Here is a 27097-nt window from a genome sequence, read left to right as displayed (position 1 = left end):
GTGCTCTTTAATCCCATTTTACTTGGTTATTCTAAGTTACCATCAGTGCTGATTAGTTTATCTCTTACTATTAATACTTTAGAATGACTTGCCTTACACTCCTTTGTGTATTTTTACAGTTTCCTTTTTCTTTTTGCTGTCTTGAACAAATTAAAACAATGAGCTGCCTAGACCTTACATATACACTTAAAAATTAATGACAGAAACAAAATAACCATGTATCTTGGCACTTACTTTTTGAAATGATTCATACATAAATGAAAATTTAATTAATACAAGAATATTCTTATTTTGCCTCCCTTATTTGTAATTACAGCTATATTTTGGTCACATTATGTTAACGTTTTTCTTTGAACTTTGTTAAGAACACCTGTCATTTCACAGACCGCTGGTACAATAAATGATAATGTAATTATTGCTATTAACTTTTTTTTTTTTTTTGCTACTTATCTTTGGTGCTCAAATTGTTAAAACTTCATTCCTTTCCATTTTTATTTGGTACTTTATTGTTTCCACATTTCCCTTAGTCTACATAAGAAGTTTTTGGGTTTCCCCCCCAAATACAAGAGAATGTTCCAGACCTATCCTGTTTATTGCTGCAGTGAACCATGAAATTAGCTTCCAATAATGGAATCCACTTTCAGTTTAGTGGTGAAGAATTCTAATCAATAAATGTAAAAGGAATGAGGGAGATAGGAAAACACTGTAATAACAATAATTATACACAAAATTCATTGATGGATGCTAAAATGAAGGCAAAAGTTTATTTTTATTTTATTTTTTTAAAAGATTTTATTTATTCATTTGACAGAGAGACAGCCAGTGAAAGAGGGAACACAAGCAGGGGGAGTGGGAGGCGAAGAAGCAGGCTCCCAGTGGAAGAGCCTGACATGGGGCTCGATCCCAGAACGCCAGGATCACGCCCTGAGCCAAAGGCAGACGCTTAACGACTGAGCCACCCAGGCGCCCCCGAAGGCAAAAGTTTAAAGAGAAACAGGCCATTAGAATTTTATCAAAGTATCTATCCCAAATATATAATTACAAGGAGAAAATAGTCCATATACCACCTTTTTGAAATGATCACCAGTAATAAGACATCAGCATGTGATGCTCACCCAAAGTGAGGCACTAAGAAGGGCATACCACATGACTAGTATTCTGACTTAAGGGGGGGCGGAGCATAACCATAATGTAATCATGAGGAAACTGCAGACAAACTGAAAATGAAAAACTTACTATATAATAACTCACCCAGTACTCCAGAAATACATGACCTTTCAAGGTCATGAGTGGCAAGGGTAGAATGAAAAACTCCCAAAAGACTGAAGGAGCCTGAGGACATTTGACAACTGAATACAATGCAGGAATTTGGATTTGGATCTAATCTGTGGAACATTAGTGGAGAAGGCTTGGTGAAATCCAAATCTGGTACTTTAGGGGCGCCTGGGTGGCGCAGTGGTTAAGCATCTGCCTTTGGCTCAGGGTGTGATCCCGGCATTCTGGGATCGAGCCCCACATCAGGCTCCTCCGCTATGAGCCTGCTTCTTCCTCTCCCACTCCCCCTGCTTGTGTTCCCTCTCTCGCTGGCTGTCTCTCTCTGCCAAATCTGGTACTTTAGGGGCTCCTGCGTGGGTGGCTCAGTCAGTTAAGTGCCCAAGTCTTTATTTCAGCTCAGGTCATGATACCAGGGTCATGGGGTTGAGCCTTGTATTGGGCTCTGTGCTCAGCGCAGAGTCTGCTTGTCCCTCTCCCTCTGTTCTTCCCCCCACTCTCTATCTCTAAATAAATAAAATCTTAAAAAAAAAAAAAAGCCAGTACTTAATTGATAGTACTATGCCAATGTTAATGTCCTGGTTTTGATCACTGTACTATGGTAATGTAATATGTTAATATTATGCAAACTGGAAGAAGAATGTATGGAAATTCTGTATTATTATAATTTTTCTCTAAGTCTAGAACTTAAAGAAAAATATATTGTTTGCAGCCAAAATGGAAAATAGACTAGATTTACCTTCCTGGCTAAAGTAACAAAACACTAGATAAAATACAAGCAGCAATTGTTTTCAGATATTTAACATTAGACAACAGAAACACCTAACCAAGTGTAAACAAATGTAATATCCATACTTTTGACTCCACTTAATTCCTAGTAGGCATTTTCACATCTCAGCACAGGGAGGAGGAATACAGGGGGAGCACTGTGATGCCAAGATGGAGATGAGAGTCCAGGGAGGCAGAGAAAGCTAGTCTGCAGGGCAGACTACTAGAGCAAGTCTTGATCAGTGCATGGAGGTAACCACCTGAAGCCAACAAAAGAAATACCTAGCAAAAGCATGGGTAACCCTTGGGAGCTCACACAGCCAGATATATTGTGTCCCCATCATCTAGAGAGGTAAACTTCATAACATAACAGGGCACTGGTTAGATTACTTGAAATGTTATTGCCTCAATAGAGAAGCAAGTTAGTACTAAAGGCTTTCTGGTCCCACCTAATAAAGTTTAAAGGAAATCTTAATAGGAGAAAACTATTAACCAGGTAACATAGATATATTCCAGAACAAAGCTTGAGTATATTTCTAGAAATACAAAAAATACCAAGCACAAGGCAAATTTTATGATGTGTAGCTGGTAGGAAAAACAAAAACAGGAGTGTCAGAATGCAGGAATACAGGAGTATAATGAGAAAAATCTATAGAAACACATCCAAAAATGACAAAAATAGATTTTATATTTGATTTGCTAGATTTTATATTTGGCAATAGATACTGGCAGTACAACCATCTAAACTATTTTCCACATGCCCAACAAGGAAGAAGAGATCAATCATGTTAAGATGTAGTAAATATTAAAAAGACCTAAACAAAATTCTAGAGATTAAAAAATGTCTAAGATTTAAAAATACAGTCGATGAGATTAATAGAGTAGACACTATGAAAGAAAACATTAAGCTTGAGAACACAGCAACAAAAACTACAAGGTGATCAGAAAATCAGACTAGTAAATTAGGTAACAGAAAAACTATGGGATAACTGCAATCAACTAATTTTTGTAATTGGGATCCCTGGAAGAGAGCAAAAAGAATGAGCGGGGGGGGGGGACATTTACAGAAGTAAGTTTTCCAAATTTGGTGAACACTGTAAACCCACATACCCAGGAAGTTCAACTCATCCAAGCAAGTCACACCAAAGCTGACCTAAATGATAACCAAACTGACTTAAATCAGTAATAACAGAAGAATCCTAACAGCATCAGAAAGAAAAACCCCAAAAATCCTACATGCAAAAGAGCAAAGATAAAAACAAAAAAAACATTGTTCTGGACACAATGGAGTAAACATATTTTGCCCTATTCCTCCCCACTTATTAGACATAAGGTCTATGGGGATAAATACATGAAACAATGAGAATCTGAAACAGAAGTGGGAGCAAACTGATTATGGACTTTGGGACTTAAGGAACAACCCAACCCAGTGGTGACTTCCTTGGAGGAGAGCTGGGTTTAGTTTTGTTTTGTGTTTTGTTTTGTTTTTGGCTTCAGGCCTGAGTATCAGAGAACCTTGTAAATTGGAAATGTCACCAGATGTAAACAATTACCAAAAAAACAAACCACATACTAACAAGAAAACAACACCCATGATATGCCTGTTTTCCTCAAACGAAGGGCTGAAAAGATTGCAGCCCTGCAGAACAAAAAGCCCTTTGACAATGCCAACTCTGTTTTACCGAACAGTAAAGAGAAATGCCTGTCTCCCACACCATTCTCCACAACAGCCAGCAGCACCACTCCCTTGCCAGTAAGTATCTGCAAAGGCTTCGTGTGTGCACAGCCCTATCATCCCAACTCAGGAATAAAGAGGCAGTGTCCCTTCTCCCAAACAGTGGGTGCATTCAGCTGCTGTATGAGCAGAAACCTGACTGCCAATCCTGGCACATCAATAATGTGGACCCTAAAAGGATGTGAGTGGAACACTGCCATCATAGCCCAGAAATAAAACACACCTCATCTTCTCCTCGTGGATGGGTACACTGGGAGGGTGTGAGTGTGATTAGGTCTTGATTATCATTGTGACCTGGCACTTACTAGCTGCTGTTCCACCCTCTACTAGTTGACAGACATTTGAAGAGGCAGTGTATAATCTGACTCTGACTACCACTCTTAACACAACAGGAACAAAGGCCTTTTCCCCTTCCACCTAGTGGGGGCCTCCATAAACTATGTGTGTGAATAGAGCCATGCCTAAATCCCAGCTCACCAAGTAACATTTCCCCAGGAACCAGAATGTCATAACACCAATTACCAGAGTACAATAACAACTTATTCATCCTAGCAAGAATGAGGAATATTCAACTTAAATGAGAAAAGACCATCGGAAAACATTAAAAAGATGTCAAAGATATTGGAATTATCTTACAAGAATTTCAAAACTACTATCATAAAAATACTTGAGTGACAAATAATGCACCTAAAAACAGAGTTCCAAAATACATGAAGTAACAACTGACAATTTAACAGTAATTAGAACATTCAAACCACTTTCAATAATGGCTAGAACAACTAGGAAGATGTTCAACAAAAAGCAGAAGACATGAGCAACACTATAAACCACCCAGATCAAAGACATCAATAAAAACGCTAACCAATAATAGCAGAATACACATTATTCTCAAGTACACAAAACATTCTGCAGGATAGAACATACCTTTTCCATATATACAATGGAATATTACTTGGCCATCAGAAAGAACGATTGCCCAACATTCGCATCAACATGGACGGGACTGGAGGAGATTATGCTAAGTGAAATAAGTCAAGCAGAGAAAGACAATTATCATATGGTTTCACTCATTTATGGAACAGAAGAAATAGGAAGATCGGTAGGAGAAGGAAGGGAAGAATGAAAGGGGGTGTAAACAGAAGGGGGGATGAACCATGAGACTGTGCACTCTGGGAAACAAACTGAGGGCTTCAGAGGGGAAAGGGTGGGGGATTGGGATAGGCTGCTGATGGGTATTAAGGAGGGCGCATATTACATGGTGTACTGGGTGTTATACGCAAATAATGAATCATGGGACATCGCATCAAAAACTGGGGATGTACTGTATGGTGACTAATAAAATAAAAAAAAAAGAGAACATTTGGAAGCAGCCCCCTCCCCCACAAAAAAAAAAAAGAAAAAGAAAAAAGGAACATACCTTATGCCATGTCTCAATAAATCTACAGAAATTAAAATCATACGAAGTACACTCTGATAATGAATTAGAAGTAACAAAAATGTGAAAAAAATCACAAATCACAACCATGTGGAACTTATACAACACACTTTTTAAAAAGATTTATTTTAGAGAGAGAGCACGGCGGGGGGGTGGGCAGAGGGAGAGTGAGAATCCCAAGCAAATTCCCCACTGAGCCTGGAGCCAGAGCAGGGCTTGATCCCACAACCCTGAGATCATGACCTGAGCCAAAGCCAAGAGTCAGATGCTTAACTAACTGCGCCACCCAGCTGCCCCTACGACTCACTCTTAACTAATCAAAATGTGAAAGAAAAAATCATGAGGAAAATTAGAATACTTTTGGATGAATGAAAGTAAACTTAAGAGATGCATATAAAGCACTGCATAAAGGTATATTTATAGCTATAAATGCCAATATTTTTAAAAGATCTCAAAGGAAGAACCTAACTTTGTACACTAACTACAGAGAAAAACCTGAAACAAAAGGAATTAAAGAAATCAAGAATAGGTGAAAAATAAATGAGAGAATAGAAAAAAAAAGAACATACATAAAACCAAAATTTATTTCTTTAAAAGAACAAAATTAGAAATGTTTATCTAAAATGATCATGAAAATAAAAAAAGGAAAAGCTTCAAATTACTCAAATTCATAATGAAAAAGTTCCTGACTACTGACATCACAGAAATTAGAAGTATTATAAGGAAATGCTATGAACAACTGTATGAAAACTAATTAAATAATTTAGATTAAACAAAATCCTAAAAGGTTAAAATTAGCAAAATACACACACAAAAAGAAAATCTATGCCCGTACCTATTAAAGAAACTGAATCCCTAACAACCTTCTAAAACAGAAAACGTCAGGCACAGATGGTTTCACTTGGTGAATTCTACCATTTAAATAGGAAATGATACTAATGCTCCACAGTATCTTCCACAAAATAGAATAACAGGAAAGAGTTCCTAACTCATTTTATGAGTCCAGCAATACCTTACTAGCAAAATCACATAAAGACATTATAAGAAAGGAAAATCACATAGTAGTATCTCTCATGAACATAAAACAAATATCCCGAACAAAACACAATATCAAATATAACAATGTATAAAATTATACAATACAATCGAGATTTATCCTATGCCCGCAAAGCTATCTCAACACTGCAAAATCAAGTAATCCCTTACACATCAACAGACTAAAGAAGAAAAGTCATATATATTATCATGTCAATAGATGCAGAAAAGCATTTTTTAAAAATACCCATTTATGATTAAAAATCTCATGACAAACTAGGAATAGAAGGGACCTTATTCAACTTGATAAGAACATCTACAAAAACCTATCTATTCTCACCACTATTTTCAATACTGTGCTGGAAGTCCTAGCTAATGGAACAAGTCAAGAAAAAAAACTAAAAGGTACATCGATTAAAAAGGAACAAATAAAACCATCTTTGTTTGCAGACGACATGGTTGACAATGCAAAACTCCAAAAGAATCAACAACAAAGAACTCCTGGAACTAATAAGTGATTATAGTCAAGGTTGCAAGCTACAAGGTTAATATATACAAATGTCAAGTTCTTTCCTACATACCAGCAATGAACAATATAAAATTAAAATTAAAAACCATTTAGCACATAAGAAAAAGAATAAATCTAAAAAATATACGTAAAACAGAAAAAACTGACAAAAGAAATAAAAGAACTAAATAAAAGAAAAAATATTCATAGATAGGAACACTCAGTATTGTTAAGATGAGTTATTCCAAACTTGAGCTATGGAATCATTACTATATCAATCAAAATCTCAGCATGTTATTTTGTAGATGTTGACTGACTCTTTGAAGTTCATATGGAAAGGCAAATGACCCAAAATAAGTCCACACAATACTGAAGATAAAGAAGTTGGAGCGCTAACAGTGACTTCAAGATTTACTACAAGGATACAATAATCAAGACTCTGTGTACTGTCAAAAGAATAGACAGATCAATGAAACAGAATAGAGTGCTCAGAAATAAATCCACACAAATAGACCCAACTGATCTTTTACAAAGGAACAAATACAATTCAATGAAGAAAGGTATCATTCAACAAATGAAGATGGAACAACTGGATATCCATATTAAGAAAATGAATCTAGGGACAGGCTTTAAGCTTCTTTAAAAAATTCGAAATTCATCACAAACCTAAATGTACAATGCAAAACTAAAGGACTTCTAGAAGATAAAACAGAAGAAAATCTAGGTAACTTTGGGCTTGGGAATGATTTCTTAAGAAACCAAAAGCATGGGGCGCCTGGGTGGCACAGCGGTTAAGCGGTTAAGCGGTTAAGCGTCTGCCTTCGGCTCAGGGCGTGATCCCAGTGTTATGGGATCCGCTATGAGCCTGCTTCTTCCTCTCCCACTCCCCCTGCTTGTGTTCCCTCTCTCGCTGGCTGTCTCTATCGCTGTTGAATAAATAAATAAAATCTTAAAAAAAAAAACCAAAAAACCAAAAGCATGATCCATGAAAAATAAAACCTGTTAAGTCAGATGTCATTAAAAATTTCTGCTATGCAAAAAGCACTCTTAAGAGAATAAAAAGACTAGCCACAGATTAGGAGAAAATTATTTGGAAAACACATATGATAAATGACTTGAATCTAAAATCTACAAAGAACTCTTAAAACCTAACAGTAGAAAGCAAACAATCCAATTAAAAAACAGAGAAAAGATCTGAACAGACAAAAGATCTAAACAGACATCTCACAGAAGATATACAGATAGCAAATAAGCTTACATAAAGATGCTCAACATCCTACAGCAATTAGGAAATTGCAAATTAAAATAATGAGATACCACTATCCACCTATCTGAATGGCTAAAATTCAAAATGCTGACAAAGATGTCTAGCAACAAGAATCCTTATTCATTACTGGTAGGAATGGAAAATGGATCCACCACCTTGGAAGATAATTTGGCAGTTTTTTACAAAGCTAAAATTACTCCTAACCATATGAACTAGCAATCTTTCTCCTAGATATTTACCCAAATCAGTAGAAAACTTATGTCCACAAAAATCCACACTTGGATGGTAATAGCATATTCTTAAATTTTCTCAAACTGGAAGCAATGAAGAGGTCCTTAAAAGGTCTTTAAAAGGTGAAAACAAACTGCTATCATCTATACAGCAGATTATTATGCAAAGATTTTTTAAAAATTAAGCTTTTAGCCACAAAAACACATGGATGAAACATAAATGCATATTGCGTAGTGAATGAAATAAGTGCCTTTTTATTTTCTGCGTTTCTGATTCCTTCACACCTGGAGACTTACTGACTCTGGAGTGTGTGTGTCTCTGTGGCTACCTGTGTCTCCTAGGGTAGCCAACTCCTTACAGATAGTAAAAATTTACCTGGCAGTATGCCTTTCACATGCAAACTAACCAACCAGAGCATAAACTTAAACCTCCTTTACTGGGCTCATACTCAGGGTCACTTATTCCCTTGCCCTAATCACCCCAGAGCCATATACTAGCAACTAGGAACAACGCTTTGCCACAAAGCCTTCTGAGATTGTTCAAACTAATTAATCCTAAACCTGCTTACCCTATCCCACCCATTCCTTTCTGCAGAAATCACAGTAAAGTCTCTTGTCCACATTTTTTCCTTGTTCTTTCTACCTCAAAAGAGATGCTGGTGCTTCCCCATGCAAGCCTATGTTGCACGCTGTACCTCCTGTAAGTATAAAAACGTCTTGCTTCCTGACAGTCATCTCTGTGTCTGTGTCTTACCATACCTGATTAAAACAAATCCTGGGTCAATTTTTTATAAAGCCACTCTGAAGAGACTACATACTGTATGATTCCAACTCTATGACATTGTGTAAAAACAAAACTATAAAGGCAATGAAATAATCAATGGATGCCGTGGAATAGGAGGGAGAGATGAATAGCTGGAGCATAGGGGATCTTTAGGGCAGTAAAACTATTTTGTGTGATGTTGTAATGATATAACATGATGCTATATGACACATGACATTATGCATTTTACAAATTCATACAACTATACAACACAGTGATTCCAAATGTAAATTATGAGCCTCAATTAATATATCAATGTTGCCTCATCAATTATAACAAAAGTACCATACTCCTATACAAGGTAATAATCACAGGGTAAACAGAGCAAAGGGGGTCCACTTCATCTAAAGGATAGTTCAAGTTCAGTGTTTCCTTGCTGATCTTCTATCTGGGTGATCTATCCAATATTGAAAGTGAGGTAATGAAGACCATTACTATTATTGTATTTCTGTCTATTCCTCCCTTCATATCTACTATTCTTTTAATATAGATACTCCAATGTTGAATACATACATATTTACAATTGTTATGCCTCTTGATGAATTGACCTTCTTTTCTTAATGCTTTTCACTTAAAGTACATTTTGTCTGATGTAAGAACAGTTGCCTTATATTTTGGTTTTCATTTGCATGGAACATCATTTTCCATTCCTTTACTTTTATCCTATATATGTCCTTAATATTGAAGTGAGTCTCTTATAAGCAGCATATAATTAGTTCTTATTCTTACAATCTTTCAGCAACGCTATGCCTTCAGTTTGAGAATTTAATCCATTTACATTTAAGGTAATTATTGATAGGTAAGGTCTTCTTATTGCCATTTTATTGTTTTCTGGCTGTTTTGTAGTGCCTTGTTCCTTTATTCCTCTGGTTGTCTTCCTTTGTGAATAGAGGATTTTCTGTAGTACTATGCTTTGATTCCCTTCTCTTTATCTTTTCTGTATCTACTATTGGTTTTGCTGTTTGGTTACCATGAGATTTACATAAACCATCTTACAGATATAATAGTCTATTTTACACTGATAAATCAATTTAGAACACATACAAACTCTACTCTTTCATTCCCATGCACACATTTCATTTTTCATGTCCTCCTTTCTGCAGGGGCCATGCTAATCTTCTCTGTATCATGCCAACAATTTTTAAGTATATGTGCTGCCGAAGTGAACACACACATTTCATTTTTCATGTCACCATTTACCATTTTTTAATGTGTATCCATTAACAAATGATTGTAGCTATGGTTATTTTTAGTACTTTTGTCCTTTACCTGTCATACTAAAAACAAATGGTTATAAGAGCACCATATTACAGTATTCAAGTAACAGAATTTGAGTATATACATACCTTTACTAATGTGTTATATATTTTCATATTTTTTCATGTTATTAATTAGTGCCATTTTATTTAAGCTTGAATAACTCCTTCTAACATTTCTTGTAAGGCAGGTGAAATGGTAATGAACTCCCTCAGCTTTTTGTTCATCTAGGAAAGTCTCTCTCTTCCATTTCTGAAGCAAAGCTTGGCTAGATAACATATTCTTAGTTGGCAGCTTGTTTCTTTCAGCATTAGAATATATACACCCACTCTTTCCTGGCCTGCAAGGTTAAATCCACTGATAACCTCATGTGTGTTTCCTTGTATATGAGGACTTTTTTGTCTTCCTGATTTAAAATTTTGTCTTTGTTATTAGACAGTTTTATTATAGTGCATCTTGGAGAAGATCTCTTTTGGTTAAATCTAGGGACCTATGAGCTCCCTAAACGTGACTGTCCAAATTGTTCCTCAGATTTGGGAATTTCTCAGTCATTATTTCTCTAAATAAGCTTTTTGTCCCTTTCTCCATCTCTTCTCCTTCCAGGACTCCACAATGTCTAAATTGCTTTTTGTCATGGCCTCCCTTAATTCATATAGGCTTTCTTAACCATTTTAATTTTTTTCTTTGTTCTTCTCTAAATAGTTTGAACTGGCCTGACTTCGAGTTCACAGTTTATCTCTTTTGGTTATCTCTTTTGCTGATGCTCTGTATTTCACTTTTCATTATTTAGCTGTATTCTTAAGTTCCAGTATTTCTGCTTGGTTTTATTTATTTATTTTTGTTTGTTTGTTTGTTTTTTGCAGCTTACTCAACCTCCTTGCAAGTATTTTGAATTCTCTATCAGGGAAAACATAGATTTCCATTTCTTTAGAGTCAGATACTGGAAAATTGTATTCCTGGATGGGGGGCTGGTCATATTTCCTTGATTTTTCAGAAGATGTATTCAGAAGACTTACATTGCTTGGGGGGAGACAAAAGAGTCACTGGAGAGAGTGGTGAGTGGATGGAGGGGGAGCAATGGAAATGTTTGAGAACGGACTGGTGTGCTGTTGAATAAAAGGAAATGTTCTAAATGTTATTCAAAATCCAGATGCATAAAAGAAAATATTGCAGCCACAATGAAAATGGGCACAGTCTTAGAGTTAAAAAAAAAAAAAAATTCCCCAAAAGAAAAGCCTAGGCCCTACATGGCTTCCTTGGTGAGATGGGGTTTTTTTTGTTTGTTTGTTTGCTTTAATAATACCAATCCTTCACAAACTCCTTCAGAAAATAAAGGAGGGAATACTTCTCAATTCATTCAATGAAGCCAGTATTGCCCCAATATTAAAACTAGCAAAAGACACCATAAAAGTTATAGACCAAGATACCCATGAACATAGAGGTATGAATCTTTTTAAAAAAACAACAACACCCCCCCCCCCCCCCCCAGCAAACCAGGAGCCCCTGGCTGGCTCAGGCAGTAGAGCATGCAACCCTTGATTTCAGGGTCATGAGTGAGTTCCAGCCCCATGCTGGGCACAGAGGTCACTAAAAAAAAGCAAACCAGGGGCATCTGGCTTGCTCAATCAGTGAAGCATGTGACTCTTGATCTTGCTGTCATGAGTGCAAGCCCCAGGCTGAAGTAGAGTTTACTTAAAAAAAATTGCAAACCAAATTCAGCAACTAACAAAAAAGGTTATAAAACATGACCAAAGGTATTTATCCCAAGAATGCGCTAAAAGCCAATTAATACAATAAAGGACAAAAATTTCATGATGATGTTTTATCATGAATGATAAAAAAGCACTTGATAGATATTCAAGATTTTTTAAAAATACTCAACAATGGAAGATTAGAAGAGAACTTCCTTATCGTGATAAAGAGCATTTACAAAAGATTCTACAGTTAACATTATTCTTAACAGTGAAATATTGAATTCTTTATCCCTAAGGAGTAAGACAAAGATTTCTGATCCTACAATATTCATTTATCTTCTATAGTATTTTCTATCCAATGTTAAAAGACAACAAGATATGAAAGGATTATAAACTGAAACACACACACACAAATGGTGTTTATTTGCAAATATCATAACTATGTATACAAAACAGGGATTAGAGAACTACAGCCTGCATTTGCCTGCAAAATACAAAGAGCATGTAAATTTGTAAATAAAGTACTACTGATTCACAGCCCTGCCCATTCATTTATGTCGTATTGCCAATAAACACTTTCATGTCAGAGTTGAACAACAGGGGGTAGTGGTGCTGTCTCCTGCACAGTCGAAAAGCTGTAACTATTGACTCCCCCCAAACTAAACTGCTAATAACCTACTGTTGACCGAAAGACTTACTGATAACAAACAGTTGATTAACACGTTTGGTATGTTATATGTATTACATACTGTATTTTTACAATAAAGGAAGCTAGAAAAGAGAAAATGTTATAAGAAAATCATAAGAGAAAATACATTTACAGTACTGTACTGTATTTATCAGGGGAAAAAAGGAAATAAGTGTACCCATGCAGGTTAAACCATTTTGTTCAAGGGTCAACTGTATTTGCAAAAGATACCACATGGCCACAGTCCTGAGATCATCACTATTTGATCTTTTAAGAAAAAGTATGACAACAACCAGATGCAGAAAATACAAAGTGACTTACAAAATATTATAAGGCTAAATATTATAAAACTAATAAGTGGGTTTGGGAAGGTCACTGATACAAAGCTAATACACAAAAATCAATTCTATTTCTATACACTACATGCAGACTATGAAAATGAAAATACTAATAAAACACTTTGATTTAGGGGAGCCTTGGTGGCACAGCGGTTAAGCATCTGCCTTCAGCTCAGGGCATAATTCCGGCGTTATGGGATAGAGCCCCACATCGGGCTCCTCTGCTATGAGCCTGCTTCTTCCTCTCCCACTCCCCCTGCTTGTGTTTCCTCTCTCGCTGGCTGTCTCTATCTCTGTCGAATAAATTAATAAAATCTTTAAAAAAAAAAAAAAACACTTTGATTTACAACAGAAAGAAAAACAATACACCTAGAAATACATTTAACAACATAGCATAAGACATGGGGGGCACCTGGGTGGCTCAGTGGGTTAAGTATCCGCCTTCGGCTCAGATCAGGATCTTGGGGTCCTGCGACAGAGCCCCATGTCAGGTTCCCTGCTCAGCGGGGAGTCTGCTTCTCCCTCTGCCCCTCCACCCCATGCGTGATCTTTCACTCAAATAAATAAACGAAATCTTAAAAAAAAGAGTATAAGACCTGTATGACAAAAAAAAAAAAGGATACGGAGAGAAAATGAAGACCTACATAAATGGAAAGCTATATAATGTTCCTGAACTAATAGACTCAATATTGTTAAGAAGGTATTTCTCCCCAAATTGATCTACAGATTCAACAAAAATTCCTACTAAAATCCCAGGCTTTCTTGTAGAAAATAACATATGAATCCCAAATTTTATGGGGAAATATAAAGAACCTATAATAGCCACTTTCAAAAGATAATAAAGACAGAGAACCTACACTACAAGATTTCAAAATTTATAAACTATGGTAATTCAGACAGTCTGGTATTGGCATAAGGATAGCCATGTATGTAATGAAATAGTTCAAAAGAAACCCTCACATTTATGGTTAACTGGGGGAGGGGGAAAGATGGCGGAGGAGTAGGGGACCCCATTTCAACTGGTCCTCTGAATTGAGCTGGTTATCTACCAGACCATTCTGAGCACCCACTAAATCAGCCTGAGATGTAAGAAGATATATCTGGATCTCTACAAACAGAACATATCCGGTGGTTGGTCTCAAGGTAGGAAGTGGGAACTGTGATTCCGCAGGCAGATATCAGAAGATAAACAGGTCTCTACATTCTTGCAACCATTCTTGCATTCTTGCAACCACACCTCATCAGACTGACTAAGAGGAGGAACCCCCAAAAAAGGAAAGAAACAGAGACTGTGGCCTCTGCCACAGAACTAATAGATATGGAGATAACCAAGCTGTCAGAAATGGATTTCAGAGTAACAATTACCAAGGCGCTATCTAGGCTTAAGAAAAATATTAACAAAAATATAGAATCTCTAAGGGCTGAAAAGAGATCTAATCTGGCTGAACTTAAAAATGCTATGAATGATATGGAGTCTAAACTGGATGCTTTGACTGCCAGGGAAAACGAGGCAGAACAAATTAGTGAGTTAGATGATAAGATAGAAAAGAAGGAAAAAGAGGTGGCATGAGAAAAATGAATCCAATTTCAAGAAATTCAGCTGAGAGATATTACTGACTCAATAAAACATTCCAATATCAGAATTATCAGGATCCCCAAGGGGGTGGAGAAAGAGAGAGGTCTAGAAGATATATTTGAGCAAATCGTAGCTGAGACCTTCCCTAATCTGGGGAAGGAAATAAGCATTCATGTCCAAGAGGAAGAAAGGACCCCTCCTAAGATCAATAAGAATAAACCCACACCACGACATATAATAGTACAAGCTGGAAATCTTAGAACCAAGGAAACAATCTTGAAAGCGGCGAGGGGGACGAGATTTCTTACGCACTGAGGGAGGAACATCAGAATAACATCAGACCTGCCCACAGAGACCTGGCAAGCCAGAAAGGGCTGGGAAGACATATTCAGGTTACTAAATGAGAAGAACATGCAGCCAGGGATACTGTATCAAGCAAGGCTGTCATTCAGAATGGATGGAGAGACAAGGAGCTTCCAAGACTGGCAGAAACTGAAAGAATATGTGACCACCAAGTCAGCCCTGAAAGAAATATGAAGGGGGGGGGGGTTCTATAAAAGTAGAAAGACCCCAAGAGTGATGCAGAACAGAAATTTACAGAGACAATTTATAGAAACAAGGACTTCACAGGCAACATGATGACATTAAAATCATCTCTCTCAATAATCACTCTTAATGTGAATGGCCTAAATGCTCCCATAAAACACCACAGGGTTGCAGACTGGATAAAAAACATGACCCCTCCCTATGCTGTCTACAAGAGACTCATTTTGAAGCTAAAGATACATCCAGACTGAAAGCAAAGGGATGGAGAACCATTTTTCATGCCAATGGACCTCAAAAGAAAGCTGGGGTAGCAACTGTCATATCGGACAAATGAGATTTTAAGCTAAAGACTGTAGAGATACAGAAGGACACTATATAATTCTTATAGGGTCTATCCAACAAGAGGATCAAACAATTACAAATATCTATGCCCCCAACATGGGAGCAGCCAACTACACAAGCCAACTGTTAACCAAAATAAAGAGACATATAGATAATAACACGTTAATAATAGTGGGACCTCAACACTCCACTCTCGGCAATAGACAGATCATCTAAGCAGAAAATCAACAAAGAAAAAAGAGCTTTGAATGACACACTGGACCAGATGGACCTCATAGATATATACAGAACATTCCACCCTAAAACAACAGAATACTCATTCTTCTCAATCGCACATGCAACTTTCTCCAGAAGAGACCACATACTGGGTCACAAATCAGGTTTCAACCGATATCAAAATACTGAGATTATTCCCTGCATATTTTCAGACCACAATGTTTTGAACCTGGAACTCAAACAAAAGAAAAAATTTGGAAGAAACTCAAACATTTGGAAGCTAAGGACCATCCTGCTTAAGAATGTTGGGGTCAACCAGGAAATTAAAGAAGAACTTAAACAATTTATGGAAACCAATGAGAATGAAAACACATCAGTCCAAAACCTATGGGATACTGCAAAGGCGGTCCTAAGGGGGAAATACATAGCCATCCAAGCCTCACTCAAGAGAATAGAAAAATCTAAAATACAGACCCTATACTTACACCTTGTAAGGTACAACTTCCAACTGGAGATCAAACAACAAAGTAAGCCTAAGCCAAGCAAGAGAAGAAAATTAATTAAGATTAGAACAGAGATCAGTGAATTAGAAACCAGAAATACAGTAGAGCAAATCAACGAAACTAGAAACTGGTTCTTTGAAAGAATTAATAAGATCAATAAACCACTGGCCAGACTCATTCAAAAGGAAAGAGAAAGGACCCAAATTAATAAAATTATCAATGAAAGGGGAGAGATCATGACTAACACCAAGAAAATACAAACAATTATTAGAAATTATTATCAACAACTATATGCCAATAAATTAAGCAACCTGGAAGAAATGGATGCCTTTCTGGAAACTTATAAACTACCAAGACTGAAACAGGAAGAAACTGACAACCTGAATAGACCAATAACCAGTAACGATATTGAAGCAGTGATCAAAAACCTCCAAAAAACGAGTCCAGGGCCTGATGGCTTCCCAGAGGAATTCTACCAACATTCAAAGAAGAAATAATACCTATTCTCCTGAAGCTGTTTCAAAAAATAGAACCAGAAGGAAAACTTGCAAACTCATTCTATGAGGCCAGCATTACCTTGATCCCCAAACCAGGCAAAGACCCCATCAAAAAGGAGAATTACAGACCGATATCCCTCATGAATATGGACGCCAAAATTCTCAACAAGATCTTAGCTAATAGAATCCAACACTACATTAAAAGGTTCATCCACCAACACCAGGTGGGATTCATCTGTGGGATTCAAGGGTGGTTCAACATTCGCAAATCAGTGTGATAGAACACATTAATAAGAGGAGAAACAAGAATCATATGGTCCTCCCAATTGAAGCAGAAAAAGCATTTGACAAAATACAGCATCCTTCCTGATTAAAACCCTTCAGGCCAGGATCAAGTTAAGATGGCGGAGGAGTAGGGGTCCCCTTTTTCAGCTGGGCCCCTGAGTAGAGCTGGATAGGTACCAGACCATCCTGAACATCCACAGAATCAGCCTGAGACACAGGAAGATACATCTGGATCTCTACAAATTAACATCTCCAGCGCTGAGTATTGAGGTACGAAGCGGGGAACCGTGAAACCTCGCACAGATATGGGAAGATAAACGGAAGGGGGAGGGAGCCGCTGTGTTCGGGCGCTGGGAGGCGGTAGCCACCTGCACTGGGAAGCCAGCAGACACGTGGACCGGCACTGGTGAGAAAGCAGACAGAGACTGTTAGCCGGGGAACATGCGCGACCAGTCTGAAAACCGGAGCTCAGGAGTGCGCCCGAACCACACTGCAACAGAGCTCTGGAGCGCGCAGGGGCGGCTGGCGGTGTTAGAAACACAAAGGACAGAGACCCGCGGGCCCTGGAAGTGAGGGATGGGACGATGGCTGTGGGGTGCACATCCCGGGACACTGCAGGGTTGAACAGCACCAACAAAAACAGAATTGAAGAGGCCAGGACAACAGTGGAGAAAGGTCTGTGAATCCTCCGCTCTGAGACAGAGGCTGAGATTCAGCTACTACTGCTCTGACTCTCAGAAGAGGCTCAACAAACCGCCAGGGAAAGCCACCAGAGAACAAAAGCCTGGAAATACTGGCTCACAGTGTGCCCATCCCCATCCCCCCTCGCAGGGGACATGGAGACTCTACCCAAACAGGGTTGCCTGAGTATCGGCACAGCAGGCCCCTCCCCCAGAAGGCAGGCTGAAAAATCAAGAAGCCCACATCCCTAAGGTCCCCATAAACCAAGTGCGCACTGCATGGGTCCTGGTCAATAATTTGGGCTTTGGACAACCCCGCAATCTCTCCTCATCAGAATGAAGAGAAGGAGAAACACCCCAGCAAAGAAAAGACAATGAGTCTGTGGATTCTGCCACAAAACTAATGGATATGGATATAACCAAATTATCAGAAATGGAGTTCAGAGTAACAATGGTCAAGAAGATGTGTAGACTTGAAAAAAGTATTAACGAAAACATTAATGAGAATATAGAATCTCTAAGGGCGGAAATGAGAGCGAATCTGGCAGAAATTAAAAATTCTATGAATCAAATGGAGTCAAAACTAGATGCTCTGACGGCCAGGGTGAATGAGGCAGCAGAACATATCGGCGAATTGGAGGATGGGTTAGAAGAGAAAATTAAAACAGAAACTTGGCTCAAAAAAATCCAATCTCAAAAATGTAGGTTACGAGTGATTAGTGACTCAATGAAACGATACGATGTAAGAATCGTCAGCATTCCCAAGGGGGTGGGGAAAAACAGAGGTGTAGAGAGCTATTTGAACAAATTGTAGCTGAAAATTTCCCTAATCTAGCAAAGGAAACAAACATCTGTGTCCAAGAGGAAGAGAGGACCCCTCCCAAGCTCAACCACGACAAACCTACGCCACGTCACGGCATAGTGCATTTCGCAAATATTAGATTCAAGGATACAGTATTGAAAGTGGCCAGGGCAAAGAAATTTCTCACGTACCAAGGCAAAGGTATCAGAATTGCGTCAGACCTGTCTGACCTGGAATGAGAGAAAGGGTTGGGGGGGACATTTTTAAAGCTCTTTCAGAGAAAAACATGCAGCTAAGGATCCTATATCCAGCAAGGCTGTCATTCAGAATTGATGGAGAGATAAAGACCTTCCAGAATCGCCAGTCATTAACCAATTTCATAACCACGAAACCGGCCCTACAAGAGATATTAACGCAGTTCTATAAAAGTAAAAAGGCCCCAAGAGAGATACAGAACAGAAAGTCACAATCTATAGAAACAAAGTATTTACAGGCAACAACCACAAAACAGTAACAATGGTCAAGATGATGTGTAGACTTGAAAAAAGTATTAACGAAAATGTGAATGAGAATATAGAATGTCTAAAGGCAGAAATGAGAGCGAATCCAGCAGAAATTAAAAATTCTATGAATCAAATGCAGTCAAAACTAGATGCTCTGACGGCCAGGGTGAATGAGGCAGAAGAACGTATCGGTCTCAATAATCAGTCTCAATGTAAATGGCCTAAGTGCTCCCATAAACGCCACGGGGTTGCAGATTGGATAAAAAGACATGACCCATCCATTTGCTGTCTACAAGAGACTCATTTTGAACCTAAAGATACATCTAGACTGAAAGTAAAGGGACAGAATACCATCTTTCACGCCAATGGACCTCAAAAGAAAGCTGGGGTAGCAATTCTCATATCAGAGAGGTTGGATTTTAAACTAAAGACTATAGTTAGAGATACAGAAGGGCACTATATTATTCGTAAAGGCTGTATCCAACAAGTGGATATGACAATTTTAAATATATATGCCCCCAACAGGGGAGCAGCAATATACACAAGCCAACTCTTAACCACAATAAAGAGACATATAGATAAAAATACGTTAATAGTAGGGGACCTCAACACTCCACTCTCAGCAATAGATAGATCACTTAAGCAGAAAATCAACAGAGAAACAAGTGCTTTGAATGGCATACTAGATGAGTTGGACCTTATAGACATATATAGAACACTACACCCCAGAACCAAAGAATACTCATTCTATCCTAATGCCCATGGAACATTCTCAGGAATAGACCATGGGTCACAAAACAGGTCGCAACCAATACCAAAAGACTGAAATTATTTCCTGCATATTCTCAGACCACAACGCTTTGAAATTGGAACTCAACCACAAGGAAAAATTTGGAAGAAACTCAAACACTTGGAGACTAACAACCATCCTGCTCAGGAATGATTCGATAAACAAGGAAATAAAAAATCAATTTAAACAATTTATGGAGACCAACGAGAATGAAAACACAACGGTCCAAAACCTATGGGATACTGCAAAGGCAGTCCTAAGGGGGAAATACATAGCCATCCAAGCCTCACTCAAAAGAACAGAAAAATCTAAAATGCAGTTTTTATATTCTCCCCTCAAGAAGCTGGAACAGCCACAGAGGAACAGGCCTAATCCACACACGAGAAAGCAGTTGATCAAGATTAGAGCAGAGATCAATGAATTAGAAACCAGGAGGACAGTAGAGCAGAGCAAAAGAACTAGAAGCTGGTTCTTTGAAAGAATAAATAAATTGACAAACTGCTGGCAAGACTTATCCAAAAGAATAGAGAAAGGACCCAAATTAATAAAATTATGTATGAATAAGGAGAGGTCACAACCAACACCAATGAATTTGGAGGATTATTAGAAACTTTTATCAAAAGCTATATGCCAATAAATTAAACAATCTGGACGAAATGGAGGCCTTCCTGGAAACCTATAAACTACCAAGACTGAAACAGGAAGAAATTGATTCCTTAAACAGGCCAATTAATTATGAAGAAATTGAGTCAGTGATAAACAACCTTCCAAATAACAAAACTCCAGGCCCGGACGGTTTTCCTGGGGAATTCTACCAAACATTCAAAGAGGAAATAATACCTATTCTCCTAAAGCTATTTCAAAAAATAGAAACAGAAGGAAAGCTACCAAACTCATTCTATGAGGCCAATATTACCTTGATCCCCAAACCAGGCAAAGACCCCATCAAAAAGGAGAATTACAGACCGATTTCCCTAATGAATATGGATGCCAAAATCCTCAACAAGATACTTGCTAATAGAATCCAACAGTACATTAAAAGGATTATCCATCACGATCAAGTGGGATTCATACCTGGGATGCAAGCGTGGTTCAATATTCGCAAATCAATCAGCGTGATACATCATATCAACAAGAAAAGACTCAGGAACCATATGATCCTCTCAATCGATGCCGAAAAAGCATTTGACAAAATACAGCATCCTTTCCTGATTAAAACCCTTCAGAGTGTAGGAATAGAAGGTACATTTCTCAATCTCATAAAAGCCATCTATGAAAAGCCTACTGCAAATATTATTCTCAATGGGGAAAAGCTGGAAGCCTTTCCCTTAAGATCAGGAACTCGACAAGGATGCCCACTCTCGCCACTATTATTCAACATAGTACTAGAAGTCCTTGCAACAGCAATCAGACGACAAAAAGGGATCAAAGGTATTCAAATTGGCAAAGAAGAAGTCAAAATGTCTCTCTTTGCAGATGACATGATACTCTATATGGAAAACCCAAAAGAAGCCACTCCCAAACTATTAGAAGTTATAGAGCAATTCAGTAACGTGGCGGGATACAAAATCAATGCTCAGAAATCAGTTGCATTTCTATACACGAATAACGAGACCAAAGAAAGAGAAATTAGGGAATCCATCCCATTTACAATAGCACCAAAAACCATACGTTACCTTGGAATTAACTTAACCAGAGACGTAAAGGACCTATATTCTAGAAACTATAAATCACTCTTGAAAGACATTGAGGAAGACACAAAAAGATGGAAAAATATTCCATGCTCATGGATCGGAAGAATCAACATAGTTAAAATGTCCATGCTACCCAGAGCAATCTACACTTTCAATGCTATCCCGATCAAAATACCAAGGACATTTTTCAAAGAACTGGAACAAACAGTCCTTAAATTTGTATGGAAACAGAAAAGGCCCCGAATCTCCAAGGAACTGTTGAAAAGGAAAAACAAAGCTGGGGGCATCACAATGCCGGATTTCGAGCTGTACTACAAAGCTGTGATCACAAAGACAGCATGGTACTGGCACAGAAACAGACACATAGACCAATGGAACAGAATAGTGCACCCAGAAATGGACCCTCGGCTCTTTGGGCAACTAATCTTTGATAAAGCAGGAAAAAACATCCTGTGGAAAAAAGACAGTCTCTTCAAGAAATGGTGCTGGGAAAATTGGACAGCTACATGCAAAAGAATGAAACTTGACCACTCTCTCACACGATACACAGAGATAAACCTCAAATGGATGAAAGACCTCGATGTGAGACAGGAATCCATCAAAATCCTAGAGGAGAACATAGGCAGCAACCTCTACGACATCAGCCACAGCAACTTCTTTCATGACACATCTCCAAAGGCAAGAGAAACAAAAGATAAAATGAACTTGTGGGACTTCATCAAGATAAAAAGCTTCTGCACAGCCAAGGAAACAGTAAAAAAAAAATAAGAGGCAGCCCAGGGAATGGGAGAATATATTTGCAAATGATGCTACAGATAAAATACTGGTCTCCAAGATCTACAAAGAACTTCTCAAACTCAATACGCGAGAAACAAATAAATAAATCATAAAATGGACAGAAGATATGAACAGACACTTTTCTATTGATGACATACAAATGGCTAACAGACACATGAAAAAATGTTCAAAATCATTAGCCATCAGGGAAATTCAAATCAAAACCGCACTAAGATACCACCTTACGCCAGTTAGAATGGTCAAAATTGACAAGGCAAGAAACAACAATTGCTGGAGAGGATGTGGAGAAAGGGGATCCCTCCTACATTGTTGGTGGGAATGCAAGTTGGTACAGCCACTCTGGAAAACAGTGTGGAGGTCCCTTAAAAAGTTAAGAATTGAGCTACCCTGTGATCCAGTCATTGCACTACTGGGTATTTACCCCAAAGATACAGACGTAGTGAAGAGAAGGGCCATATGCACCCCCAATGTTCATAGCAGCATTGTCCACAATATCTAAATCGTGGAAGGAACCAAGATGGCCTTGAACAGATGACTGGATTAAGAGGTTGTGGTCCATATATACAATGGAATATTACTCAGCTATCAGAAAGAACGAGTTCTCAACATTTGCTGCAACATGGACGGCACTGGAGGAGATAATGTTAAGTGAAATAAGTCAAGCAGAGAAAGACAATTATCATATGATTTCTCTCATCTATGGAACATAAGAACTAGGGAGATTGGTAGGGGAAGAAAGGGATAAAGAAAGGGGGGTAATCAGAAGGGGGAATGAAGCAGGAGGACTATGGACTCTGAGAAACAAACAGGGCTTCAGAGGGGAGGGGGGTGGGGGAATGGGATAGGCTGGTGATGGGTAGTAAGGAGGGCACATATTGCATGGTGCACTGGGTGTTACACGCAACTAATGAAGCATCGAACTTTACATCAGAAACCATGGATGTACTGTATGGTGACTAACATAATATAATAAAAAAACATTTAAAAAAATTAAAAATAGAGCTACCCTATGACCTCGCATTCGCACTACTAGGTATTTACCCCAATGATACAGATGTAGAGAAGGACCATATGCACCCCAATGTTCATAGCACCAATGTCCACAATAGCTAGACTGTGGAAGGAGCCGAGATGCCCTTCAACAGATGAATGGATAAAGAAGATGTGGTCCATATTTACAATGGAATATTACTCAGCCATCAGAAAGGATGATTACTCAACATTTGCATTGATGTGGATGGAACTGGAGCAAATCGTGCTAAGAGAAATAAGTCAAGGAGAGAGAGGCAATTATCATATGGTTTCACTTATTTGTGGAACATAAGGAATAGCAGGGAGGATATTAGGAGAAGGAAGGGAAAAATTAAAGGGGGGAAAACAGAGGGGGAGATGAACCATGAGACTATGGACTCCGGGAAACAAACTGAGGGTTTTAGAGGGGACAGGGGTCAGGGATGGATTAGTCCGGTGATGGATATTAAGGAGGGCGCATATTGCACGGAGCACTGGGTGTTATACACAAACAATGAATCATGGAACACTACATCAAAAACTAATGATGTACTGTATGGTGACTAACATATAATAAAATATAAATAAATAGATAAATAAGTAAATAAATAGAAAAATAAATAAATAATAAACGTGGGGTGGGGAATGGGAATGGCATGATATATTCAAAGTACTAAAAGAAAAAACCTGCAGCCCAACTCTATTCAGCAAGGCTATCATTCAAAATAGAAGGAGAAATAAACTTTACCAAACAAAAAGTAAACGAAGTCATCAGTACTAAACGTGCCTTACAAGACATGTTAAAGAGGACTGTTTGAGCAGAAACGAAAGACCATAAACAGGATTAAGGAAAGCAGGAAGCAGAAAAGCAGTAAAATTATCTATGAAAATCAGTCAAGGAATTTACAAAATAAAAGGTTGTAAAATATGACACCATATACCTAAAACATGGGGGGGGTGGAGCAGAGTAAAAATTTAGTAATTTTAGAATGGGTTCAAACTTAAGTGACCGTCAATGTCATATAAACTGCTATTGCAGATGATGTTATATATAAATCTAATGATAACCAAATTTCAACAACTGGTAACAAATATGCAAAAACAAAAACAAAAACAAAACCATCCCACATAGGAACTAAGTATATCACTAACAAAAGCCAGGAAACAGTGAGAGAAGAGAGCAAGAAAAGAAAGGAACATGAACTACAAAACAACCATAAAACAGTAACAATATCAATACACACATACCTATCAATAATCACTTTGACTGTAAATGGACTAAACTTTGTAAGTGGCCTAAATGCTCCAATCAAGAGACAGAAGGTGATGAAATGAATAAAAACCTAAGACCCACCTATATGCTGCCGAGAGACTCATTTCAGACCTAAAGACACATACCCATTGAATGTGAAGGGATAAAAAAGCATTTAGCACACAAACAGAATTGAAAAGAAAGCCAGGGTAGCAATACTTTCATTGGACAAAATAAATTCTAAAACACAGACTGTAACAACAGATAAAGAAGGATACTACACAATTATAAAGGGAACAATCGAATAAGGAGATAAAACCATTGTAAATATTTATGCACCCAACACAGGAGCACATAAACACATAAAGCAGCTAATAACAGACAAAAGGACTAATCAATAGTGATACAATAATAGTAGGGAACTCATCAATGGACAGATCATCTAAACAGAAAATCAACAAGGAAACTGTATTTGAATGATACATTGGACCAGATGATGCAACAGATACATCCAGAACATTCCATTCTAAAAATGCAAAATACACAATCTATTCAAGGGCACATGGAACATTCTCTGGAATAGGTTACATGTAAGACCACAAAACAAGTTACAACAAATTCAAAGAGACTGAAGTCCTATCATGCATCATTTCTGACCACAACTCTTTCAAACTAGAAATCAACCACAAGAAAAAATGTGGACAGAACACAAATATAGCAAGGCTAAATAACATGCTAATAAACAACGAATGGGTGAACCAAAAACAAAAACAAAAAAGAAATTAAAAACAATACATAGAGACAAAAGAAAATGAAAAAACAGCAGTCCAAAATCCTTTTGGATGTGGTAAAAGCTGCGCTAAAAGGAAACTTTACAGCAAAACTGGACTATCACAAGAAGCAAGAAAAAAAACAACCTAACCGTACACCTTTAGAAGCTACAAAAAGGAAGAATAAACAAAACCCAAAGCCAATAGAAGGAAGGAAATAATAAAGATTAGCACAGAAATAGATGAAATAGAAACTAAAAAAACCAATAGAACAAATCAATGAAACCAGGACCTGGTTCTTTGAAAAGATCAAAAAAATTGATAAACCTTTAGCCAGGTCCATCAAAAGAAAAAGAGAGAGAGCACTCAAACAAAATCAGAAGTGAAGAGAGAAAAAACAAACACCACCAGAGAAATACAAAGGAGTATAAAAGGATATGATGAAGAATTATATGCCAACAAACTGGACATCCTAGAGGAAATGGATAAATTCCTAGAAACATAAAACCTGCCAAAATTGAATCATGAAGAAATAGAAAATTTGAACAGACCAATCACCAGCAATCAAATTAAATTAAAAAACTCCCAACAAACAAAAATCCAGGACTACACAGCTGCATAGGTGAATTCTACTGAATATTTAAAGAATTAGTATCTATTTCTCTCAGACTATTCCAAAAAATGGAAGAGGAAGAAAACTCCCAAATTCATTCTATGAGGCCAGGATTACCCTGATACCAAAACCAGATAAAGTCACTACAAAAAAAAAAGAACTATAGGCCAATATCTCTGATTAACATAGAGGCAAAAAATCCTCAATAATTTATTAGCAAACCAAATCCAGCATACATCAAAAAAATCATTCACCACAAAGTGAGATTTATTCCTGGGTTGCAAGGAGGGTTCAATACTTGCAATCAATCAATGTGATACATCACATCAATAAGAGAAAGGATAAAAACCATATGATTATTTCAATAGATGTAGAAAAAGCACTAGGCAAAGTACAACACCCATTCATGATAAAAATCCTCAACAAAGTAGGTTTAAAGGAAATATGCCTCAAGACAGTAAAGGCCATATATGAAAAAACCCACAGTTAACATCATACCCAAGGTGAAAAGCTGAGAGCTTTTCCCCCAAGATCAGGAACAAGATAAGGATGTCCACTGTCACCACTTTTATTCAAGATAATAGTGGAGGTCCTAGTCATAACAATCAGACAACAAGAAAAAATAAAAGCCATCCGTATCAGTTAAGGATGAAGTAAAACCTTCACTATTTGCAGATGACAAGATACAATATACAGAAAACACTAAAGATGCCACTAAAAAAGTACTAGAACTCATAAATTCAGTAATGACACAGGATACACAATTAATGTACAGAAATCCACTGTATTTCTATACACTAATAATGAAGTAGCAGAAAGAGAAATGAAGAAAACAATCCCATTTACAATTGTACCAAAAATAATAAAGTACCTAGGAATAAAACTTAACCAGGGTGAAAGACCTGTACTCTGAAAACTATAAAACACTGATGAAAGAAATTGAAATTGACACCAGAAAATGGAAAGATATTCCATACTCACAGGTTGTGAGAACAAATATTGTTAAACTGTCTATACTACCAAAAGTAGTCTACAGATTTAATGCAATCCTTATCAAAATACCAACAGCATTTTTCGCAGAACTAGAACAAATAATCCTAAATTTGTATGGAACCACAGAAGATCCCAAAATAGCCAAATCCATCTTGAGAAAGAACAATGCTGGAGGC

General features: G+C 37.6%; 1 pseudogene; it reads right to left on the bottom strand.

Moving 5' to 3' along the window:
• Positions 1-10129: 10129 nt before the first annotated feature.
• Positions 10130-10243, bottom strand: LOC121103584 (annotated as a pseudogene).
• Positions 10244-27097: the final 16854 nt, after the last annotated feature.

Source organism: Ursus maritimus, unplaced genomic scaffold (assembly GCF_017311325.1).
Source record: "Ursus maritimus isolate PB19 unplaced genomic scaffold, ASM1731132v1 scaffold_19, whole genome shotgun sequence".
Lineage (NCBI taxonomy): Eukaryota > Metazoa > Chordata > Mammalia > Carnivora > Ursidae > Ursus > Ursus maritimus.
The sequence above is the reverse complement of the archived record's forward strand: the minus strand, read 5'-3'. Positions and strand labels throughout refer to the sequence as shown.